Consider the following 20415-nt stretch of genomic DNA (forward strand, 5'->3'; position numbering starts at 1 on the left):
GATTGAGGAGGAGAGAGAAAAAGAGCAGTTGGTTTCCAAGTCTGTTAGAGGAACGGTGATTGTTCTCTGGCGGTTCTTGAAATGTAGCAAGCAGTAGTGGAATGTTAGTGAGTTTTTGTGGAGTTAGTGTATCTGACAGAAGCTGAAGCAGCAAAATATTGTAAGTCATATTTCTCTACTTATATTCCAAGAGTCACTGTTCAGGCCAACGAGAGATTCAGTTTATCGTAAAGAGAAGATATTCCAAGAGTCATTTTTCACTCGGGCCAACGAGAGATTCAGTTTATCGAGAGGAGAAAGGCTATCAAAATTTGAATGATTTGTGCTTTTGAAGGAGATCATTAAGGACGATATACTTGCAACAATCTGTTGTAAGATTGCTGATTACATAGGGAGCGGTTGAGAGGAGATAATAGAGTCTACAAGGAACAAGGATTTGGACCACTCATCATCAGAGAGAGATATTTTTGTTTTCTGCAGTTTTTTTTCTTTTATTGATAACACAATTTTTACACGTAATTTAGAAAGGATATAAATATTTTGATTAGGAGAGTTAGAATAGTTTGGGATTTTGAGTTTTCAATGAATATTGTTTGTACCATTAATTTTGATTGTTCACGTACGGAGAACAAAATTTTGAGAATCCTTATATGAGATTTGTTTATTGAAAACTTTTGAGTGTGAATTATTTCATTATTTTTATTTCAATATATAGTGTTAGATCATATGTGTTTTTTATTATTCCGGTATTCTCTGGACCTTACCTTTCACATGTAATAGCATAGATATTGAAGCACGAATTTAACCCTGAGATAAAAGAATTAAAAATTGTGATAGAGTCATAATCATATCATTTAAATAATTTTAATTAATCAAAAAAATTAATTAGCTAATTATTGCTTGGCGCACCAAGACTTTAAATATCACAATAATATATATATATATATATATATATATATATATATATATATATATATATATATATATATATAAATATATTATAAGACTATAGATGTGAGAATAATTCCCAGATAAAATTAGGTACTAGCAGCTTTATCAGTAGGATGTTTTCCTGGTGATGTTCCTGAAACCTACCCTGACGTAGTCAAAGACATGTAATGAAAACAAGCTATCAGCGATGAACGACAATCACGAAGAAAACAACACCTGGAATTTTTGAATGTTTTTGAGTTATAATAGTTTGTAGCTAAGCTAATATAGAACTGCAGAAGGGCACTACCTGTGTATGAAAATTGTCTCAACGAGTTTACAAGGAGTTTATATTTTAACCAAGCAATATTATTATAATAGAAACGTTTATATTTGTCAACGAATCCTTTGTAATATTGCATCTAAGTAGATTCTAGATCTTCCACTTTTTCCATATTTATCTCTTTATATTATTGGTCCCCGCTTTCTTCTATTATGTTTGTTAAATTTAAAGGAAAACATAATTCAAAATAGAAAAAAAAGGCAGTAGACATGGTAGAAAGACCTACTTTAACAATGAACTAAAATAATTTTGTTTCACAATGGCTGCATAGTTTTGATATATTTTTAGATGGTCTGGTCATCATAAAACTGTTGTTCCACACAAATAAAACGCCTCTGTACGGCTGGTATTACAAGTTCAGTATTCTATATCAGATATTATTTATATAAACAATGCTACGAAGAGATAAGTTATATGAAAATTGAGTGCGATAGTTTGTTAAATGTTTGTGTAGTAGTTAGACTTTATTTCTGTTAATTAACGTTTGTTGAATGGTGAAAATTCTTTTATTGTTGCTGTTTATGTGTTGAATACACAAAATTCGGAAAGTGTTTGTGTATTAAAGTTGTTGGAAATAAACTGTTTGCGGAATTATCCATAATTCAAATTCTGTTTTCAAAACATTTGTGTTCTTTTTTCTAGTAGTGGAATTAAATTTAGATATAAACTTTTTAGGTTGATGAAGGTATGTAATTTAAATTAATTTGATTTTTAACTAAGTGATTTTAAATTTTATTTTTATTAGATATGTGAGCTTTTTATTACAAATAACCAGATATATCGGTGTCCTTTGGGCGTGGACTGTATCATTTTTTTGTGAATGGTTTATAACTACAATATAATGATTGATCACGCGACGCAGAAGATGCATTCGTGCTTTTATTCTTCAAGTCTCATGTCATCATAGACGGTCGATAGCTAAGTGCATGATCTTCATGTGATCTATTGCGGTTCGAAATATAGACCACGGAAGTAACGGTTTTCACATGACAGTCGTTAATACAGATATATAACAATTTCTTTTGATAAATTTGGTGATAATATGTAACAAACACTATATGCGAACGATTAAACGTTATTTTTTTGCTTATAAACAACAATATACAAAGTAAGTTCTCGATTTGATTTTAAAAACTTAAGGTCAAGACTGGTTAAATTATCTGGAAGTCACAAAATTTTACTGAAAAAGCATAGAAAATCCTTTAAAAACATTAATAACGTTTCTAATTAATAAATATTCAGGGATTCTACAGTATTCACTGCTTTCCCTCGTTCAACCGTTTCCATATCTCTCTGTTGTCCCATTCTCCATCGTTTAGACCTCTCTTACTTATGGCGTCGTCTACTTCGTTCCTCCAGGATTTTCGCGGTCGTCCTTTTTTCCTCCTTATGGGGCTCCATTCGGTTATTCTCTTTATCCATCTGCTGTCGCTAGTTCTTCTTACATGTCCATAACACTTTAGTCTTTTTCCTTCTATATATGTTAGTATGTCTGTTTCTATTGATGTCCTTTGCTTTATTTCGTGATTACTTCTCCTATCCATTCTTGTTACTCTGCAGCATCTTCGCCGGCATTCCATCTCTGTTGCTACTATCTTACTGCTGTTTTCTTGTTTATAATCCAATTTTCAACCCCGTATGTCATAATACTTCGCACTAATGTTTTATAAATATGTGTTTTTGTCTTCATATTTAGGTGTCTATCCCACCATACTGAGTTAAGTTGTCGAATTGCTGTACTTGTTTGTCCTAATCTTTGCTTAATTTCTTCCTCTGTTGTTGCCTTTTTCGTGATAATAAACCCCAAGTATTTGAATTTATCTTTTCCTTTGATTGTTATGTTGTCGTCAATCTGTAGATCTTCTATGTCTTCTTTACTTGTAGATAGGTACTCTGTTTTCTCGAGGTTAATATCTAGGCCAGCCTTGGTATATTCTTCTTGTAGTTTCTTCATTATGTAACTGAGATCTTCTTGGTATTGTGCAATCACTACTTGATCATCTGCAAAGCTTAACGTATATAGATATTCGTTCCGTACCGGTACTCCCATGACGTCTCTAAGATGTGAAATCATCAAGGCAAAATCATGACTATTTAAGACACAGCGAGTATTATAACTAGACTTCGGCAAATATGCAAATAAAAATGTAGAAAATATGCGCATAAATATGCACGTGTTTACCCGAAAATATGCAAATATTTTACAAAATATGCATACAAATAAATAAAAAAATCGTAAAATAGTAACAATTTTATTTTAAAAAAAAAGTGTACATAATTAAATATTTCCTACTATTCATTAAGATTTACATTTATTTTAAGTAACTACATCATTTTTAAGTATGAATAAACTTATTTAGAATTATGGTAACAATAAATGACCAAGTGGTGTTCAAAATTTTCTAACAAAAACTTGTGGCTTCTGTCTGAGTACATATATTTATATATGGAAAAACTTCGTTCAACATCAACTGATGTAACGGGAGCATTTTTCAAACTAACCAAAACATTTGGTTCTAAATTAATTGTTTCCGAAATATTTCCAGCTAGAACACTGACTACTTCAGAAAGAATATGGTAACCTTTATTTTTTTCCATAGTAGCTTTAAATTTTTTTAAAATATCTTTTCCAATATTACCTCTAACGTTCCGACCACATGACGCAAATTCTTTTATTAATGCTGTACTTTCGAACAATGACAGTTTTGGTGATTCTAACTGAGTAATTGTTTTTTAAACAAAACTAAAATTTGATTTTATAAATGAAAGTTCTTGTTGAAGCAAGTTACTCTGAAAAGTTTGTTTAGAATCCAAAAGAGATTGGGAACTTTCATCTGTTAACGTATCAATTATGTTCTTTATTTTAACAAAATGATCTGCATAAAAATTAGCTGCTTCTAACCATGTTCCCCATCGCGTTAAAATAGGTTGTGGTGGAAGAGGAATGTTAGGTAGCATTTCTTTATAAAGTTGAATTCTTATAGGAGATTTAAGAAATACTTTTTTGACACTGGATATCATGGTATTTACAAGAGGAAACTTTTTTCGTATTTCCTCTGCAACTCTGTTTAATCCATGCGCTACACAAGTAACATGTATTAAATCTGGGAAAAATATTTTTAAATTTTGTCCTGCTTTCACCATATAAGGAGCAGCATCCGATAAAATAAGCAGTAATTTATTAGAAGGAATAGTTGTCGGAAGAAAAAAAGTTGCTAATGTTTCTTGTATAAAACGCGAAATTGTTAAAGCATTTGTTTTCTCAAGTTGCTGGCATGAAATAAGATGAGATTTTGGTAAGGTATCTTCTTTAAGAACACCAATCAATAAATGAGCAATATACTTTCCTGAGGAATCAGTGGTTTCGTCTACAGATATGTAAAAATAATTATCTGCAATTTCTTCCTTAATATTAATTAACACCGACGAGTATAGCCCGTTCACATTATTTCTTCTTAGGGACCGATCACTTGGAACATTAAGTTTGCAATATTTTTTTAGAAACGAACTAAAATTTACATTTGCTAATTTTGAAAGCGGTATGTTTGCAGACACTAATGCGCGACACAAGTCTTCATTAAAAGTTTCTTGCTCATCTAATTTTTTTGAAGTAGATTGGAAACATTTAGCCATTGAAGTTTGATGTTTTCCTCCTATTTTTCCTTTTTTTACAATGTGTGAAGCAGTTCTCACATGTTGGTCTATCTGAAATTTCTTCTCACATGCTATCTATAAATAAAAATAAAAACCTTTATTTTAACCCAACCTTTAAAATATAAAAATATACAAGGTGTTTTTGGTTAATCAAATAACTGGTCTGGAAAAAAAAGCACTCGCTAAGTGTTTTAAATGCAGTATTAATCCACAAATTAGTTTTTATTACTAACCATTAGTACATCATATAACTTATTTTAAAATTCAACAAAAGTTTTTTTTTTGTTAATTCAATTACAATAAAAATAATTGTGTTTTAGAATAGCTGACTTCATAAAAAAAAGTAAAGGTGAAAAATTTTTCTAAATACACACCATTGTATTGTACCATGGACAATTTTTTCTCACTAAAGGAAGCTATTTTTCATTTAAAAACAACCTACGAGTACTAAATTTCAAGTAAATACGTTTATTGGTTTTAAAGTTATTGTTATTATTAACTAAAAGAATTTAATTTTTTTTAATTTTAACACCCTGTATCTCGAAAAGTAAATAAGTTTGACCCCTCATTAACTATATCGTTTTGTTCAATTTTTCGAGAAGTATCTACAGTCAAACGTTGTAAGTGTCATTTGGAAACACCCTGTATGTATGAAATATTAGATATTTAATAGAAAATATTAGATACTTACAATTTTGCCACAGACTGAACAGTAGATTTTTCCCATATCCATAGACAGCTCTTTATAAGGTTTAATCCAAGTTGAAGCACTGGTTGTTTTAGGCATTATAAAATCACAATCTTCCTTTTTGTTACGCATAACGAGTGTTTACGCTTTGAATATCAAAACAAAAATGATTTACAAATCTGAGCATCAAATTAGAAATGTTTAGGTACCTAATTCAATAAACTGGGAGATTTTGGAAAATCCCTAAATTAGGAACAAAACTATTAGCCGTTTACCTGCTGTTAAGATACAATAAATTGTAGATAGATTTGGGGATTAGATCATAAAATGCAAATGAGCGAACCCTTAGCGATTATCCAATAACTGAATGCCTCAGTGACCGAGACTTTCTAAGAATGTTGAGGGCTACTTAAATTGATCTTCTTTGAAATTGTAAATGTTTTGTACCTGTAGAGATTACGTACTTAGATCATTTCTTGATTAAAATGACTACAAAATTTTATACAAGAATTGAAATAAATTGGTATGTTTAAAAATATTCAAATACAGTATAAAAATCTGAACTTTTATGCACTTTATGCAAACTTTTATACAAATATGCCAAAATATGAAATATTTGCATAAAATATGCACAATATGCAAAATATGCAATATGCATATTTGCCGAAGTCTAATTATAACTATCGCAATGCCACTTGCTCTTACTCAGGTAAATATCCAGGCCGGGTTTCGAAAAACAGGGATCTTCCAATTCAACAGCTATTTGTTCCAAGAAATTGATTTTGCGCCATCGTTCGCGACAGACAGACCTAATCCAAATGCTACTGAAACGGTGGGTATTTCTAATCAACATAACATTAGACTTGCACCTGATGACGAATCACTATCACCTTCGTTATTGTGTTCGTTCGTTATGAGGATCGACCTTCATTCAGCGCAGTAAGCCTGAGTCCGAAAATAGAGCATCAACTAAACTGGCTACATCGCAGCCATTTACTAACAGTGATTCAAATATCATAGCACGCCCAGCTAATCCTAAAAACGTAATATTCATTGACCATCAAATGCTTACACCACTTGAAATCGCCGAGCTCCAAGCAACAAAAACACCGCCTAGACAAATACCTTTAGAACATAGCCAACAATTGCAACCTGGTACAATGAACAATCGCACACACTTATAATGACATATTCCGTCCAAACTGTTTTTCTTAAGCTACTGGTTTTGACATTAATTTAAAGACAAATGAATATGCCTTCACATAAAAAGCTTTGATCGTTGCTTACAGTTGTAATAGCTGTGCTGTGAACCATTAAAGGAAAATTGTTACAAGAGTACCCAGTATACCCTACTCTATCACTGATTCTTAATTATACTTCACAAATTAAGACTAAAAATAACAAGTAATAAAATTAAAAATTAATGCTTTACGCCTGAGTCCTGTGTAAGAATTTATTAGTTTATAAATTCAATTATGAAGTAATAAATTAATAATCAGTAACAAAAAACAAAAAATATACAGACCAAACCTTCAAAATGTTCACGTCCAATAAATTCTCGGTGAATCATAAGCTTGTAACTTTTTTACAAATTGTGTCAAATCAAATCTAAAAATAAAAAGGAGGTAAGTACTTAAAAATCAATTAGTAACAAACCAGTTCCGCCTTCTGTACACTAACGAATTAAAATAATAGTACGGTACTCATCGGGGGATAATACTCTTAGTACCGCCTTTATTATTGATTCGTCTATTACTACCAATAACTTAGCAATATAGAACCGACATGAATTTATGATTTTAAGCAACTAGTAATCACATGAATCATCCAGAGATTTCATTTCATTTCATTCTTTTAAACAAATATTTTATTACCTAACTTTGTTGGAAGACTACTCTTTCAACGTAAGTAAACGAAGAGTTGGAGAAGACATATTTAAAAGGTCCAAAAGGACTTAGAACACCTATTAAAAAGGAGATGCAAGAAATGTGACAGAACTTTTAGGATTACAAACGAGACATACAAGAACTAAGACAACAAAATAAAGTACTGGAAAAAGAAAACGAGAACATACCAAGAAATATAGTGTGGAAAACAGACTGGAAATTGTGGATTAATATTATAAGAAAAATAATATAGTTATTCAAGGTTTGTCTTGCAATACTGAGTCCCTTAAAAAAGCCGTGGCAGATCTGCTCCAGAAAGATTTGGGAGTGAAAGTGGAAGTCAAAAAACCAATTAAAATGGGAAGAAGGACATGCCTAAGTGAATTAAAAATAATGGTGACAAAAAGATGGTTATAGAATACAGAGAATATACATTACATCTCTTTATCCAAGATGGCAGCCGGGGACACGAGTGGTAATCCCTTCAAATTTGAAATTAAGCGTATACACATCCTCCCCAATACAACAAAAAAAAAATTTTATGTAAGGTTGAATGCTCGAATAAATGAACTTTGATAAAATAAAGGCAGATATCAAGCACAGTGTTATTGATTAAATCTTGCCCAAGTACTTTCGCTTTCTAGAGCATCTTCAGGGGCATTTCGCCAATTTTGGCCTATCCAACAATCGCAGAATGTCATAAACAAAAAAAAAATTTTTTTGTTTTCTGAAAAATGCACACTAAGGCCTAAAAATATAACATTTTAATGGACTAATTCACGTATCAACAAAATAAAACTGTTTTAATTAAAACAAAGATTGAAATTTTTATTACTAATCTATTAATAATCTTCTTCTTCTTCTAATCTATTAATAGATCAGAATTTACATATAGTCAAAATTATTAAAAAGACACACCCATTTTTTATGATTATTCTTCTTTTTTCAATTAAAGAAATCTGCAACAAGTTTATTTCAGCTATTAATAAGATGTGATGGAATTTTTTGTCATATGTTTCCGACAATTTATTTTTTTAAAATATTCCGAAGCTGAGTAAACCCGATATATCTATGAGTATCTATGGAACAAAAATGGCAGCAGATGAGTATGTCATATACTAATTTTGTAATTAATGTTGCTTAACAAGATACATCAGAGATTACAAAATTATTATTAATGACACTAATTAGTCAAGTCTTCAGAGATTTGACCTCTAAAAATCATTCGAACAAGTTCAATTTTGCTGATAATGTCAATTCTTGAGATCTCAAAAAGATGCATTTTGCCGCCCCTACCCCCTAAAATCCCACTTATTGAGAGTGAAAAACGGAAAGCATCGATTTCCAAAGGCCACCAATAATCTGCAGGCAGTAGAAAAAAATGTTTTAGACAAGAAATTTAGCTAATATAATATTGAACAAAAATGTTTGTTAACATTTTTCTGTAGAATGAACCGTCCTCTCAGAAACAACGCTTGGAGCGACCGGCGATTTTGAATGTCAGTTCAAGATTTTTATCACTTCGACGATAAAAATTCGATATTTTTTTATCAGAGCATCCTATCGATAAAAATTAAAATGCGTTTTAAAAGTGAAGAGTGCAGCTTTCGTATACAATTTTTGTATTTTGCCGCAAATGACTTCAGTTTCTACAAAGCTGTTAAATCAATAAACGTTGCGCAATTTTGTGCCATTTTGTACGATTCTCATGATACCAATAAAATTTATCACTGTCATTGACCAGTCGTAATGGAATTTCCATTGCTAAAGCCTAATCTTCAAACCCTATGACATGAAATTTCGATTTTGAGTTTTTGCAACAAATATGAGGCATTTGAAATATGCTTAAAAAACGCTGAATTTAAACTTTGACATTACAAACGATCTCACGTTACGGGAAATGCTCCTACGAAGACGAAGACGGAATTAGGTGAGAATTTGTAGCTGAAGTTGTGTGGTTTTGAAAAACGTACTTCTGCAATCGAAAAGGAGTTTTAAACGTTTTAGAAAATACAAAAATAAACTCTCAATATTAAAAATGTAAAGAATCCTCAAATGAAAATTATAGGTATTTCTGACCTGAATGATGAAGTTTTGGTAAAATAGATTATTAGTAGAATTGAACTAAGTGCTGAAGATTTAAAAAAATTTTCACCAGACGCATATGCAAAATCCATGTCGTTACAGTACAAATGCCGTTTTTGTCGGATACCGGATTTTGATTTTATATCAAACAAAAAAAGAGAGTCGTATACCACTTAACTGATAAGAAGAACTTATGCTAGATTTATTGGATTAGGTGGGAAAGACACCTTAGCAATACGAACCGAATCAGTAGAGACCAAAGGCATCTTTTACATCTATCATTTCATAAGTATTTTAGCAATAAAATAAATAATTGTCTAGCTAAATTCATTTAAATTTTATTTTATATTTCCTTTACATTATACAGTGAGGGACAAAATTATGGAACAGTTTTTTTTTTTCGAGAATAGGCGACTTCGAAGACAAATCACGAAACAAATCGATTTTTATTTTAAAATTATGGCTACCTTAAATTATTTAAAAATTTTTGGCTACCCTGTGTAAATAATTATCACAAAATATAAAATTAGACTAAAATAACAGAAAGATCCAAAATGATTAAGAAGAAAGCTAAGCCGATATGAAACGACCCAACGAATTTAAATTAATACCAAGACAATATCAATAACCTACAATAATATAATGTAAATACATGAATGCATAAATAATAGAAATACCCCAAACGAAAATATCGTAGAAGCTATTCGAGAGGCTCAAGTAAAAAGCTGCCCTAAAAGATAAAAAGACGAAAAAATAACCATTGAAACAAAGCAACTAATGAAAACTAAAAGAGAATTCAAAGGCAATGAAAGCATTGACAAAGAAAAACTACGAAAAATTCATAAAGAAGTATCAAAAGCTATAAGAAAAGATTTAAAAAAATGTAAGAATGAAAAGGTCCACCGAACTATAAAATAGAATAAAAGTCTGAAAGTCCTGAGAAGACGGCTAAACAATGGAAAATGTGAAATACACAAACTAAAGAATAAAGAAGGAGTCCCCATATTAAATAGAGAACTACTATACATAGTTAAAGACTTCTATCAAGAACTATAATACAAGTACAAGTAGACCAAACGAACTTGAAAGCCGCCGCATCACGCAAAATCGTCAACTAGGGTTCAGAGCTCATGACAAGACGCAATAAAAAATATGAAAAACAACAAAGCACCAGGAGAAGATGGAGTCGTAATATAAGCTATAAAGATTGGAGGACGTGCCCTTCTCAACCAAATAAAAATTTTGTTTAACCTTTGTCTAACAGATTGTTGCATACCGGAAACATGGAACAATGCAGTAACAATTTTACTAAACAAGAAATTAGACAAAGCGCACCTAGAAAACTATAGACCATTCAGCTTATTGAACCACATCTATAAAATGCTTACCCGAATAATTACGACAAGACTAGAAAGAAAGTTGGACTTCTACCAGCCCTGAGAACAAGCTTGCTTCCGCTCAAAATTCGGAACAAACGATAACCTACAAACAGTAAAAACCTTGATAGAATAATCGATAGAATATAACAGATTACTAGACTTTCACAAAGCCTTCGATACCGTGGAATTAGAGCACGGACGCAGCATTATAACTGCTCTGAACAATAGTAGAATAGACTACCGGCTTACAAAGTTAGTACAAACATTGTACCAAAACGTCACAATGGGGAAATGCTCAATCATCTTCGTTTTGCCGACGATATAGTACTTATTACCGAAGATCCGCGTGAAGCACAACAAATGCTACAAGAACTACAAAACGTATCTTCAACAATAGGTCTAAAAATAAATAACAGTAAGCCAAATTTATGACAAATTTTGTTCCCAGCGAACACCTAACCATCCAAAATCAAGTGGTAGAATTGACAGAAAAGTACATATCTCGGTCATGAAATCAGAATAAGCAAGGAAAATCAGACCTGTGAATTTCAACGACGAATAACACTTGCTTGGGCTGCGTATGGTTCACTAAGAGACATCTTTAAGGGCAACATCCCGATAGCTATGAAGTGGAAGACATTTGACCAATGCGTTCTTCCTATTATGGTATACGGAGCAGAAACTCTCACGCTCACAAAAACAACATTACTAAATATGCGAGTGGCACAAAAAAGCATGCAAAGATCGATTCTCGGCGTGACAAAACAAGACAAAATAAGGAACCAAGACCTAAGGAAAAGAACGGGTATCACTGATGTCGTCGAACGTATAGCCAAGATGAAATAGAATTGGACATTCACATAGCGAGACTGAAAGACTCAAGATGGACCAAAAAACTAATTGACTGGCGCCCAAGAGAAGACAAATGCAGCAGAGGACGACCACCAACACGATGGATGGACGACATTAAACGAATATCCATGAAAATGCAACAAGACGCACAGAACCGTGAAGAGTGACGAAAAATGGGAGAGACCTATGTCCAACAGTGGACAGAAGAGGTTGCATGATGATGATGATGTTAGTACTTATATCACTGAATAGAGATTTGAATAACCTTTCAAACGATCTAGCACACGACTCCAATTCCCGTTTAAAAAAAATCATCGATTATGTCATCACACCTGGATGGATTACGTCACGAAATATATAGTATGTTATACCAAAAAATCATAATTTAAAAATTGAATTGTTTCGGGATGTGTCTTAAAAGTTGTCTATTTTCGAAAAATTAACGTGTTCCATAATTTTGCGCTTCACTGTATAAGGCATAAATTATATGATAGCATACATGTATCTTCAGAAAAAAGAGACCGTACGACACTTTGATGACAAGAATTTCTGCGAGATTTATTGGATTATGGAGAAAATACGCGTTAGCATAAGAACTCTTAATTTACGAAGCAAATTTTAATTATTTTGATTTTTTTATGGCATATTTATTGAGTTTTAATAGATTTTGATGATTTCAAAATATCTGGAACAATATTAATGAACTGCAATGATTGAAGTCTATAATCTAAATAATCTAGATGCAATTAACTGTATTATCGTAATGTAAACATTAGAAGAATAACAAATGCAAGTATGTCAGAGCTTGAAGCATACATTAACGATCTATTCAATAAAAACTATTCGGTTCATGTGTTATGGCATTGATATGCAGATAGATAAGCTGTTTATTTCTCAAGGAAATTGTTTTTGATATACTTTAAACCGTATATATACGTTCATATATATGTAGATCTAATCATACCTTTCCTTAAATCCATAAAAAACTTATAAAATCAGAGTAAATAAAGATTATAAATAAGTAATTTATTTTGAAAACCTATAGTAAATTTAAAATGAGTTACACAATCAATGTTTATTACTCTCTGGATTAACGTTACATCTTTGTACCAGATACGTCAAGATCCAGACGCTGAGAATACTCAAAAAATATAAGCAAAATGTTTATAAATCCGCCTTTTCATGTAGCGAATGTTAGGTATGTCAGTTTACTAACATTTTCTCCTGAAATAGGTTTGGAGTCACTGACCTCTCCTTTATGTAGCTAAAATAAAAATAACAACTGTCATTATCAGTAGTAAGTCGTGATTGTTGGATAAAAGTTGATTATCTGAAAGCTTATGAATAATTATTATTTTTATTGTTAAAATTAAAACTGAAGTTTACGTTCTATGAAATAAAGATTCAAATAATAGCCTAGCGGAAAATGTGCCATGCTCAGGTAAGTTACAAAAATATTTTTAAATTGTCTTGATAGGGAACCAAATAACAAACAATAATTATTTTTGGGAATCGAAAGATCAAAACAAATATAAAATGTAATTCTCATTACAATCAAGCAATTTAATTCCAATTCCAATTTAATTAAATATTAAACCTAAACATGCCACAAAAAAATAATTCAGAATTTCTTTCCTCAAGTTTGAATTACTATTCTATTATAGAAATATAGGTACGGTATTTCCTACAGTTAAGTCTTTACCATCTCATAGACACAATAATCAGATAAACTCTACCACAGAATAAATAACAATCAGAATGCCCACTCTCAGATGCTGCCTTTGAAGTGTGTCAGTAGGCGATCGCCATATTTTAAACGGAAACATAGACTTGGATTGAGAAATTTGTGACAAGTTACGACACAACCACCGTAATTTAAATTTTTAGAGATTCATAATTTATTAAATTTGAAATAATTAAATCTATTCTTCAACTACAGTGAACAACAAAAAAAGTGGCTGTCATAAAAATTTTCGAAAATAAAAATTCATTGAAAGTTTTATGCACTGTTTCATATTGCGTTTCAATTTAAACATTTATTTTGATCATGTATGCTTGTTTTTGACAGTTTTGATATTTATGTTGTTGTTTTCTGTAGTCGCTGGTTTTTTTCTAAGTCGAAAACAACAGTAATGCCCGAGCTTGTATGTCTCAGAGAAGAAAGTTTGGCGGTGGTGGTATCGTGGTTTGGGCAGGAATCTCATTTGAGTCTCGAACTGAACTTATTTGCATCAATGGCCTTCTTCTTCTTTTTATTCTTCTTCTTCTACTTCTTGGAGATCTTTCGATCTGTTTAATTCTGAAGCTGCCTCTGGTTAATTTATTGGGAGGTAGATTGCCAACTATCCCTCCATCTTTTAGGTGGTCTTCCGGGAGGTCTTGAACCGGGCGGATTGTTTTGTAGGGCAATTTTTGGAAGTCTATTCTCATCCAGTCGTCTTACATGATTGTAACACATCCTCTTACCCTGCCTTCCCCATCTTACAATATCTTGAATTTTGCACTGCTCTCTGACGTATGTATTTCTCATCCCGTCTCTTGTTTTGCCCACTATTATTCTTAGGGTTTTCATTTCGGCAACCCTTAGCATCTGTTTCGTTTTGTTGGTATCTTCGCGCACTTCTATGCCATATGTCATGATCGGTCGTATGCAAGTCTTGTAGATTCTAATTTTACTATCTGTGTGCATATACAGATTTGACCAGACTTTGTTGATCTGACTCCTTAGGTCCTTTACTGGGTCGTGTGTGCTTGATATATCTATGCCCAGATATCTGAATTGCATCACCTGTTCTATGGGGTTGTTCTCAACTACTAACTTACATCTGAGCGGATCTTTTGCTATTGTCATACATTTAGTTTTGTTGGTAGAAATGGTCATATTTAGTTGGCGGCTTATTTAAAAGAACTGAAAGAGCTGTCGAAGATCATCTTCTGATTCGGCAATAATTGCTGCATCATCTGCGTAACACACCATACCAATTCTTTTGTTGCCCATTCTGTATCCGAGATTGAGAGATGTTACTTTGTTTATAATTTTGCACATGAGTAGATTAACAAGAAGGGACTTAAACTGTCGCCTTGTCTAATTCCTTTCGGTGTTGGAATATTTTCAGTGAATTGTTCTCCTGCTCTAACTTTGGTTACATTGTTGTTATTTAGGTTATGGACTATCTTTGTTATATTGGTCGATGTTTTATTTTCTATTGGTGTTATCCGTGATTATAAAATCTATCATTGATGGCTGTTCTCGATCATTGTTAAAAGTGTGGAAACAAGTGAACTTATTAATTGAGTGGAAAATGCTAACATGTCGCTCTCTTTTAGACATGAAGTATTTTGTACATTATTAAAAGATCCTGTAATAAATGCGGCTGTTATCTTATGGTTTCAATAACTCAAAATGTGGCTGTATCGAAAGGCTGCTACGCATAATCTGGGCTCTCAGAATGACACATAAAGAGGAATTATAACGTCATGCTACAACCAGAATGATATGGAGTCATCCATATGTGAAATATGAAAATGTGTGAAAGGGTGGTCCAGGTCGAAGAAGAATACGTGGCTTTGTAACCTAACTGAGTGATGAAATCAGTCTTTTTCGAAAAATATATTTGTTTCCGCCATCGGTAATATCAATATAAAATCGGCCAAAAAAGGGTGAAACGGACAATATTGTTCTTTTTGTTAATTTTTACTTTGTCTCGTCCGTAATCATTAACATTTTCGTTATCGGATTTCCAAAACAAACAATATTTATAAATTTTAATAAGCTAAAAACTAATTATTTGCGTTTCAAAACGTAACAGTAGGTATTTATCAACTTCTTACAGTTAATTGTTAAATATTTAGAATTGATAAGAAATAATAGTTTCTATATTAGGCTGCCGTTTTTTTATTGTTGATTTCAAAATTCTTTCAGCTTTTTTTATTAATATGGTTCGAGATTTGTTTTTATACTAGCATCTTGGTTTTTAATCGTATAGAAACCAATTTGTCATGATAAACAAAATAATATTGTTATTAACCGCTTCGGTTTTGAGATTAAGATGTTTAATTATCATCGGTATTAACATCTTGGTCAACAACAACAAAACGGTATGTTTTAGATTAACTCGTCTAATATTCTAGAAAAACATTTTATATTTCATAAACCTTTAAAGAACTGCTGACCTTGATATTAAAATAATATAAACGCAAAACTAGGCACAGAAGAGAACGTAAGACAGAGACAGGAAGACGTAGTCTACGTGGCATTACAAATGTCAATATATTACTATTGATCTAGTTTGCGACAGGCTGCAACCTACTCATCAGAAGCGAAGAGAGAGAGAGAGAGAGAGAGAGAGAGAGAGAGAGAGAGAGAGAGAGAGAGAGAGAGAGTGAGTTTGTTTGTCTCGTTAAATGTGATTTTGAGTTTACCAAATGTTTTGTGTATTAAATCTAGTTACTACTCGTAATAAGGAAAATCAACTTATGCTAAAGAGCTCTTAGTTAAAGTTAACAAAGAAAGAAACGAAAGACAACAAAGAACAAACAAACTGGACCTGGAAAAACTGAAGAATTAGGAATGTAAAGAGAAGTCGCAAATGAGTTAAGGACGCTAGAACTGTACTCCATAGAGGGCAAATGGAATAATATCAAAACAGCAGTACTGACAGTGGCAGCGTCAACCCTGGGAAACAAGAAAAAGGCGACAAGAGGAGCAGGTTTCGATGACGAGTGCAGACAAGCAATAGAGGAAAGAAATGAAGGACACAAAATATACATAACAAAGACGTACCTCATTGTAAGTCGCAAGACGGAAAGCAGACAAGATATGTAGAAATAAAAAAAAAGCCTATGAAAATGGACAAATAGAAAAAATGGAAGAAAATTTCAAAAACAACGAAAGATGACAATCTATAAGACCTTAATTCGACCAATAGCATGCTATGGCAGTGATGCATGGGTTCTGAAGGAAACATCCAAAAGCAAACTCAACACAGTCGAAAGGAAAGTATTGGGGAAAATACTAGGACCTGTGAGGGAAAACGGAATATTCAAAAGTCGATACAATAACGAGCTTTATCAACTCTTTATAAGGAAGCACCACTGTCAGACTTCATTCGAATTCAAAGATTGCAATTGGTCGGACATGTGATAAGAATGGGAGAGGATAGGCTACCAAAAAGAGCACTAAATTCTAGAATGCAGTGAAAGAGACCGGTCGGAAAGCCACCAAGAAAGCGCTGGAAAGACAACAGTAAACAGCGACGCACAAGCTCCATACACGGACTCACGTCCGAAGATCAGACAAGCAAGGGTGGAGGCAAAAAATAAAGGAGGCCAAAGCTCAATTTGGGCTGTAGTGCCGTAGAAGAAGAAGATGATGAAATTATTATGGACTGTTGCAAGTGGAGGTAGATTGTTAAGTTAGAGACTACAGCGATTGTTGTTGCAATAATTTCAAGTGTTATTATTCAAAAAACAAAGTTATTTACATTAATAAATTACAGTAAAAATATAAGTTTTTTGCAATTATCTTAGTCAATTATTGTTTATGTATTTTAATTTAAAAACTCACAGATTAAAGAACTTTTTAAGATCTACAACATTTATTTGAACCATTTTTCTCTCAAATTTTTTAACAAAAGTTTGTTTTTCACTTTTTATGTTTGACAAAAATAAAGCAAATCAGCTGTACGTCTTCAAAGGTTTTGTCATCAGCTATCCCTCACATACCTTTTAGAATCTTCAAAAACATGTATCGTGAAATCGATGATTTTTTCACAGATTGATTGGGGCAAAGTTTAAACCAAAACTACTGAACCTTTTAGAAGCAACCACGTGGTTTTTGCATTGCCATTTTTCAATTTGTTTAGTTTTGTTCTTAGAGAGATATAGGCTAGTGACATAGTTTCAATATAGATGACGATACCGATAGTGCTAATAACAACGGCAACCGCAAAACGAATTTGTTTGGTTATATTAACATTATTCCACAAGGTCAAAGAGCACGCTTAAATTCAATATTCAGTGATAATAAGTTGGTAGGTGAGTAAACTTTACTCCTCTTTATTAACAATATTATCTATGTATATATAACAAAATTGTCTTTGATAGTCTTAGTAATGGACTACGAGTATACTAATTTGCATACGCAGGCACACTTTTATTAATTAGTCACAAAATATTTACCTAAATCAATAATTAACTAAACAAATTGAAGCGACTAATCCTTTTTATAGTATACAATGAACACAAAAATCTCATTAATTATGATGACGGCAATAAACCAGAAAATTATCTAATTCGTCGTCTATCTAATTCATCGTTTACAGTTAATCCGAAATGTTTCTGTACAGTCCTTGTTGGGAATTTATCTTTATTGTACAGCCAGCAATTGACGGATTTGTAGTTTACTGTTTTTATTTGCGAAAAAACAACTCAAATTCCTACAATATATAAAATTAACAATATAAAAAACTAATTAATTCCCATTACTTACTGTTCTCTTGCTTTCTGCTAAATTATTTAAATTTTTTCCTTAATCGGTGACAGTTTGTTTTTTGAAGTTTTAATATGACATATCTATATAATATAGCCTTTGGCAATATATTGCACGATAATATCGAAGTGCACTTTTATTTCACTACTTCTTTTTCTATTTTACTGTTTGTGCGTTCGGTATCTTATCTATGTTGTACTTGTTAATCGATGGCATAAATTAAAAGTAACTGAAAATATGGAACGAAATATCAGTAGACGCACAAATTTTTTATAGCAAATAAAAGAATATTGTGAAGACTGGGTAAAATGATTTTATACCAAATGCTTCATTTATTTCTAAGCCTAAAAAAAGTCAGGTGATTTTAATGATCACATGAACTTTGTCAACTACAAGAAATGGCTTGATACCAAAAATATATGTAATTTTCCACCACTTCGTGTTGTTGTGTTGTTATTGATAACGCATCGTACCAAAATGTACACTCCGGAAAATCTCCTAGGTCCACATGTCGATAAGACGAAATGAAATAGTGATTACGTATAAAAACATTTGTACCAAAAACATTACAGATGTTTTTTTTTCAGAAACAAAATTATTTTCAGATGTTGAAAGTCGATGTGTACATTATAAAAATGTATGAATCGAAGTTTAAAACATATGATGCTAATACAATCCTAGAACAACATGGTCACACTATTTTTTTTTACCTTGTTTAAGCTTTGCGCTTCTTCAAGGGTGGTATTTTATTTTAATTGGTGGGAGCTGTAAACTGTCGTCCTCCGAGACAGGACGTGACCGCTGTAAAGCAGGAGTGTCAGAAGGAGGAGTTATTTCCGCCTTGTTGGAACCGTGTGTCCGTGTGAACCAAGCCCGCTACTAAGTACAAGTTCCATGGAAAACGGTCCTTTTCAGATGGTTGGCCTTTTATTTGTTTAGGCAAAACGCGTGGAGAGCTGTGATTATGTCCTCGCCTAGGATCAGGTATCGTTGTGCAATGAGATTGGGAAACCACAGAAAACCAATCTCCCCCTGTCCTTGTGATTTGAATTCGACTCTTAAGGAGTGTGTGTGGTGCTCTTCTTCTTCTTAACATGCCATACACCAAAGTGCGTAGGCGACTATCTCATTACTAGAATTCTGTTCTTGGCGGCGTGACACAGCTCGCCTGTATTGTGTATTCCTGTCCATTCTTTAATATTTCTTAACCAGGATAATTGTTTGCGGCCGGCTCCTCTCCTACCTTCGATCTTCCCTTGTAGGATTAACTGAGGTATTTCATATTTTGCTCCTCTCAATATGTGCCCAAGGTAACCAATCTTGCGTTTTTTAATTAATTTAAAGAGTTCTCTTTCCACGCCGGCTCTCTTAAGGGCGTCATCGTTTCGAACTCTATCCACCCAAGGTATGCGCATCATTCTTCTTAATGACCACATTTCAAATGCTTCAAGTTTGTTGATAGATGTTTTTTTCAAAGTCCCCGTTTCCATGCCATAAAGCAAGATGGACCATATGTAGCACTTGACCATTCTGTAGCGTATTTCGAAATGTAGGTTTTGATTACATAGAAGCGGTTTGAATTTCACAAAAGCTTGTCTTGCCATTTGTATTCGGGTTTTTATCTCTTGTTGTGGATCCGATTGGTCATTGATTGTGGTGCCAAGGTATTTAAAAGTTTTCACGCGTTTTATGCGATCGTCACCTATGTATATTATCGGGTTTTCTGGAGGGTTTCTGCTAATGACCATATATTTCGTTTTCAAAATGTTGATTTTGAGGCCATATTTTTTACCTATGCTATTCACCCTATCAAGTAATAACTGCTGATCTTCCAATTTATCAGTTATAATCACTGTGTCGTCCGCATCGCGTAGGTTGCTAATTGGTATGCCGTTCACCTTAATGCCCAATTCCGTGTCTTCTAATGCTTCCGCAAATATATTTTCAACATATAAATTAAGAAGCATCGGAGAGAGTATGCAGCCTTGGCGGACACCTTTCCGGATTTCAAATTCATCCGTATATTGGTCTTGATCAATCCTCACCTTTGCCATTTGGTTCCAGTATAGATTCTGAATAATTCTGATCTCCTTCTGGTCAATGTTGGC

At 32.6% G+C, this 20415-nt stretch overlaps 1 protein-coding gene and 1 long non-coding RNA gene across 4 annotated transcripts in view; one reads left to right on the top strand and one right to left on the bottom strand.

Annotated features, from left to right (window-relative positions):
• Positions 1-1692: 1692 nt before the first annotated feature.
• The window catches only part of LOC140448153 (monocarboxylate transporter 12-like), a 99117-nt gene continuing 80394 nt past the window's right edge, over positions 1693-20415 (top strand). Inside the window, exon 1 of one of the 3 annotated variants that reach the window (XM_072541253.1) lies at positions 1693-1958. The gene's annotated coding sequence lies outside the window, so the exon portion shown is untranslated. Of the gene's footprint in view, positions 1959-13104; positions 13259-20415 lie in introns of those variants that run through there. The other 2 variants (XM_072541247.1, XM_072541248.1) reach the window with 2 other exon arrangements.
• Positions 12823-18456, bottom strand: LOC140448155 (uncharacterized). Its single transcript, XR_011951660.1, has 2 exons — positions 18308-18456; positions 12823-13081 (listed from the first exon to the last, which is right to left on the bottom strand). It is a non-coding gene; the product is annotated as an uncharacterized lncRNA (long non-coding RNA).

Source organism: Diabrotica undecimpunctata, chromosome 8, assembly GCF_040954645.1.
Source record: "Diabrotica undecimpunctata isolate CICGRU chromosome 8, icDiaUnde3, whole genome shotgun sequence".
Taxonomy (NCBI): domain Eukaryota; kingdom Metazoa; phylum Arthropoda; class Insecta; order Coleoptera; family Chrysomelidae; genus Diabrotica; species Diabrotica undecimpunctata.